Consider the following 6,000-nt stretch of genomic DNA (forward strand, 5'->3'; position numbering starts at 1 on the left):
TGACAGTTCCACATCCTGCAGGGAACGATACATCAAGAAACACATCAATGCTTTGTTACGGCAATTCCCATAAAAACATCCTTAACAAAACATTACCTTTTCTCCTGCAGATATATCGAATCTTCCTTTAGTTGAATCCTTTATAATGTTTATCTAGTTAAAAAAAAACAGGTGTTATATATTTTCCCGTACATGATTGCCTTGAAGCATAAACTTGAATCCTTTATAATGTTTATCTAGTTAAAAAAAATAGTCACATACCTGACTCCACCAAATTTGCCTGTGTAGCGCCACGAATCATCCTAGCCAATATTTATACGTTGTTTGTCTTTTACTCGATTAATCTCTAATCTGAAAAAACAGAATGACGTAAGACGCAATGTACTCCCACTCAATTAATATAAAAAATCATAGTGCTTAACACACATGGGAATGAAACATAAGCTTACAGTGAATGAGCCCCAAATCTTGAACTACATTTTACCTCTTGATCTTGTGATCATTGCATGGTCTTGATAACGTATTTAGTCTGAAGGGCAGCCATAACAACATCACCTCTTCTAAAAAACGTAATTACATTCAGTTTTCATAAATGTCTACTACTTATCTACAAATTTTTTTTAATACCTCGATTACTTTGCTAGGTGCAACACGTATCACTTTGACCAAATTACACTTTGAAAAGTCTAGTTCAGCCTTCGGTCTTCATGACCTCACATAAGAGCATTGATAACAAAATCTGGCTAAATATGTTAAACAAAGAGAATTCGATTAAAAAACTAATATTTTACCATATTCTTTTGAACAACTCCTTGAGATCTGTCCAAGTCCAAGTTTTTCAAATCAAATTGGTTATTCACCATCAATAATTTTATTTCACACTTTTGGCATCCCATTGTTGAACACCCCTAAAAAAATTATAGCAGAAACCATGTAACTAAATTAGACATTTAACAATAATTTCATTGTTTGATTTTTGATATGACCTCAAAGCTCATTTACAATTTTCTTCTTCTTCACATTTGGTTCAGTCAAGAATCCACATAATCCAAAAAAATTATATCTATTATCAACAATAAATCTTAACAATACATAAAGAAGGGATTCGTACCTTGTAGATGACGAAATTTGATTATTAGAATCCGAAAAGAGAATCGATCGAAGATGAACAAACCGTAGATAAGAATGACTGCAAATAAAAAAAACAATACAAATCAATACCGAATGTTAAAGACTCGGAGAATCAACATCACTAAAAGAAAGAAAGCGTAACGATAAGGTCCAAAAACATACTATCCTTAGTACTAAACGTGTGTGAAAGAATGAAATCTAATAATAAGGTCCAAACCATAGAAAATCAAAAGGAAGATTGAGGCAAACCTTTTCAACAAACCTGTAAACACCAACAGATTAACAGGTTCTGCAACGAACAATAGCGAATTTCTGCATTTGAAAAGAGCTCCGCTGATGTACTTTGATTCTGCGTCAAATCCCTTTTGAATCTGCAAACAGTTTCAGCAAATCAATCATCAAAGAATAGACTCGTTCTCAACAATAAAACAACAAACAACAGATGAAAAATTCAGCGAATGAGCGACTGACTATATACGCGGATCGTAATATCAGCGAGTGAAAAGAATTTGCAGCAACGAATTAACTAATTACGGTAAATGGACACTGTTTTATCGAACGGACACTATTTCTGCACCATAAACAGTAGCTCAAAGCCACGAGCTATAAGTTCCTTCTTGTCATGAAATTATGAACCGGTATGTGTAACTCCCTCCTGGTCTAATTGGACATTGTGTAATAAACTCGGGCCCATCAGCCCTGCTCATGGGATCTTGAAAACCATCTTTAGTCCGTTCATAAGGACCCACCAAGATCTAGATCAAGTAAGAATCAACTCAAAACTGAAATAATAAAAAAATCAACGCTTACCAAATGATGAATGGTATTTGTGTATTGAAATCTATATATTTTTTAAAAAATTTACCAAAACCTTTGCACTTCCAAAGTCACATAATATGAGCTGGCAAATCACGTTTAGTCATCATAGCCCCCTCAATGGCCGATAAACTTCATTCACAATGTAATAGCTGGATATCTAACTGTGCATAGCAACAATATGCAATAAAAAGCATTTGAAATAAAATGAGTCAGTTCTTGCTTATGGGATCTTGAAAACCATCTTTAGTCCGTTCATAAGGACCCACCAAGATCTAGATCAAGTAAGAATCAACTCAAAACTGAAATAATAAAAAAAATGCTTACCAAATGAAGAATGGTATTTGTGTATTGAAATCTATATATTTTTAAAAAAAAATTACCAAAACCTTTGCACTTCCAAAGTCATAGAATATGACTTAGCTGGCAAATCACATTTAGTCATCATAGCCCCCTCAACGCCTGATAAACTTCATTCGCAATGTAATAGCTGGATATTTAACTGTGCATAGCAACAATATGCAATAAAAAGCATTTGAAATAAAATGAGTGAGTTCTTGCTTATGGGATCTTGAACCTAGTATTTCCACTTTCGGTCACTTTAGGCAAAACAAAAACAATCTATCCACAAAAAAAAAAAAAAAAAAAAAAAAAAACAATATTTACACATAACACAATAACAACAAATGAACCTAATATTTCCACTTTCGGTAAACAATCAACCGAAAGTAATCACCCAAATAAAGTGAGTAAACCACACTTTTACTTCTATAACAACCAAATTAATGCAAAATCAAAGTTTTATTTCCTTGTGAAGAAGCAAAATCCAAAGAAGCCACAAAAGTCCTAATCGAAAAGGCAAAATCCTTGACAATTAAAGCAAAAAACAACACACAAAGGCTAACTCTACGACTGATATCCCGTGTAACATCCAAAATTAAGATCTTCAACTTCTATAATGCCTTTTTCTTAGATCATGTATCATTAGACATCAAAATATATTAACTTATTTAGCTGAAACGAAGATTATACATATATGAAACATAAATCGAAGAAAAAATGAGCGTTAAACGAAGATTATACATATATGAAACACAAATCATCCAAGAAAAAACTCACCTTGATTAGAGATTGAAGAATATGGTGAGAACCGAATTGACAGTTAGGGTTTTAATCTTCAAAAAAATTGATGTTCTACATTTATTGTTGCTAGCAATTGGTACGTGCGCGACTACACATATTTTTACAATGAAATTACACACGAATTGGCTTTAAATTTATAAAAGTGATTATTACTTTTACATCAAAACACACACGAAAGGGCAAGTGTACCCCGTCATATATGTAGTAAAGTATCGGTAAGAACCAAGTATCGATCCACGGAAATGGGCGGAGAAATAATACTAGACCTTTGCCACTAAATTACCGGTAAAAACATAAGTTGTTTTGGTTTTAATTAATCTAAAGTAAGCATATATAAATACTTATAAAACATAGTAAATTATATATAAATAGCCTTGCTTAATACACAACCAAAGCATGTCAACTAAGTCAGTTTTGGCACTAGAAGCATTCGGTCAATTTTCCATTTTGAGACAATTAGTATCCCTTTCGGGAATCCTAACATGACAATCATTCGGAAAGTTAAAATGATAAACACACTTTAACCACCTAAAATTGTTCTTTAACGTGCAATTGATTAATGTCTACAAAAATCTCCTAAAAATAAGTTAGTCATCCGTTAGGAGTTTTCTAACCTCACTTAATCAAGGAAAGCAACACCGATAAACACAATGCAACCACCGAGACAAGCATAGACTAGATTAAATCACAACCGAGTTCATTTTACAAATCTTACGCATAAATTCACCAAGATAGCAATTTTGGCCGAAACTACTAACTAAGCTAACAAATCATGGCAAGAATTCATAACAACACCATCTAACCCGTTAGAGTCCTTCCGTGAGGGCAAGCTTTCTTGATTAACAATAATTACATTTTATTAAACCACTAACCCGTTAGAGTATCATGGTGCCCACATTTTAACCAAGTTAAGCTAGTTAACCAAATTAAAAGTTTACTAATACATGATTAAATAAGCTTCATTTTTCAACTATCTTACCTAACCAAGCACCAATCATCCAACACAATTACTTATAATCAAGAAATCAATATCAATAACAAGGTTGCAAACTAATCATCAAAGATAATCATAGAAAACACTTCCAAATTTCATTACAAACATAGATTAACATACTAATGGTTATAATCAAGCAAGGGATTGTTATGTTTTTGCCCAAAGGCTACAATAATACATAAATATTAATCTAAATGCTTGAAACATTATCAAAATTCTGGAAACGTTAGAAATCCAAACCATAAACAAGCACAAGATTAAGAATCCGGATAGTAAACGAGCAAAACCGGGCAATGTGGCTTGAATCCGGGCTAAAGCTGATGCTTCCGGAGCCTGAAAATCGCCTGTGGAGCTCTCCAAAATTCCAGAGTTACTACTAAAATGGTTCTGTTCTGTTTAAATGCTTTTTCGAAGTTGCACGGCCGTTCTCCCGATCGCACGACCGTGCACTTTAAGCATTATTGGTGGTGGGCCACCATACTGCATGACGTCACAGATCGTTGACTGGTCTTCGGTCATGCACGGGCGTTCCACATTGGGCACGGGCGTTCCTTACCAAGGTCTGAGTTGCACGCTTGGTTCCTTGGTCGTTCAGTTCCGATGTTATGTTTGATCTCGGAAACGCACGACCGTTCTTCACTGGAACGACCGTGCCGTTTCGGGTTTGGCCTTTATCTCGGAGTTGCACCCTCGTTCACCGCTGGTCTTCATGGGTCATCGGATATGCACGGTCGTGCATATGGCCGCATGACCGTGCCAAACGCCCAGGTCAGATTTCTTCACAGAATCTTCGCAGCCTTGTCGTTTTGTACGGAAAGTCCTCGTTTTCGCTATCATCTTGTCTGGTATGCTGTTTTAGGCCTGTAAACAAAAATGTAGATAATTAAGTATCCGAATGACGGTTTTACGGCCGAAAACGCATAAAATGGGGGTAAAACGGGGGACTAAAATATGTGTAAATTAGCGAATATCAAATCTCCCCACACTTGAACCTTGCTTGTCCTCAAGCAAGCTGAACTAAAAAGCAATAAAAGACGGAAATAAACAAGAACGATAATTTACACACTATTTTATTGAAAACTACCATAAACGGTTAGCCGGTTTGTCGAAAGACGTCATCAAAAGACTCAAACCCAATCAAGCATATGCAATTAAAAAGTGACAACCAAAAAGCCGTGACTTCACATTTAATTGACTCACATGCTAATCTTCACACGACTCACAATGTTCACACACTCGGTTTTATTTATGAAACATACATAAAATGTGTATGTGTAAACACTCAACGCCTAGTCAATGAAACATGCAATATCATAAGCTTGTCATAAGATCTCGTCTCCACCAACTAACATGCAAATAAGTGTAAATCAAGAGGTCTTTACGGGTTGTAACGTTAGGCTTGGGCGAAGGGTATGGAAGTAGATGTTTAAAGTGGCGAAAATGGTTAAAACTCGGTTTTAGCGTTTAACTAGCAAGAACATAATACAACTATACATACAAACGCCTTAAAAAGGCGACTAAAGCGCAATCGAGCTTATCAACGAAATTTTAACATTTAAGCATTCAAAATTGCTCGATTTCTATCAACTTCACCCTATTTTAGGGTGTTTTATTTTCTGGGTTGTTTTTTATATATATATATATATATAAATAACTATACAATAAACCGAAACAAATGCTAGTTAAACGATTATTTTGTCCGAGTTTCAACACTAAAAAGGGTTTAAAACATACAAAGGCTAAATTTGGCTAAGTGGGCGATAATGTGGGTAAACAAAGGTAAACGGGAAGGCTCGACATGGTTAATCCTAAAGGGTAATATAAGGTGAACGGTAAGCACAACACAAAGAACAAGGCTTACAACAAAGGGGTAATCTAAGTGCCTCTATCACTTTTACACAAATTCACAAGTTCAT

General features: G+C 34.9%; 2 long non-coding RNA genes across 2 annotated transcripts; both read right to left on the bottom strand.

Moving 5' to 3' along the window:
* Positions 1-89: 89 nt before the first annotated feature.
* Positions 90-531, bottom strand: LOC110866198. Its single transcript, XR_002551219.2, has 3 exons — positions 450-531; positions 262-351; positions 90-153 (listed from the first exon to the last, which is right to left on the bottom strand). It is a non-coding gene; the product is annotated as an uncharacterized LOC110866198 (long non-coding RNA).
* Positions 532-814: 283 nt separating this feature from the next.
* Positions 815-1,646, bottom strand: LOC118480363. Its single transcript, XR_004862186.1, has 4 exons — positions 1,603-1,646; positions 1,381-1,502; positions 1,112-1,189; positions 815-908 (listed from the first exon to the last, which is right to left on the bottom strand). It is a non-coding gene; the product is annotated as an uncharacterized LOC118480363 (long non-coding RNA).
* Positions 1,647-6,000: the final 4,354 nt, after the last annotated feature.

This window comes from Helianthus annuus, chromosome 7 (genome assembly GCF_002127325.2).
Source record: "Helianthus annuus cultivar XRQ/B chromosome 7, HanXRQr2.0-SUNRISE, whole genome shotgun sequence".
NCBI classification, from domain to species: domain Eukaryota; kingdom Viridiplantae; phylum Streptophyta; class Magnoliopsida; order Asterales; family Asteraceae; genus Helianthus; species Helianthus annuus.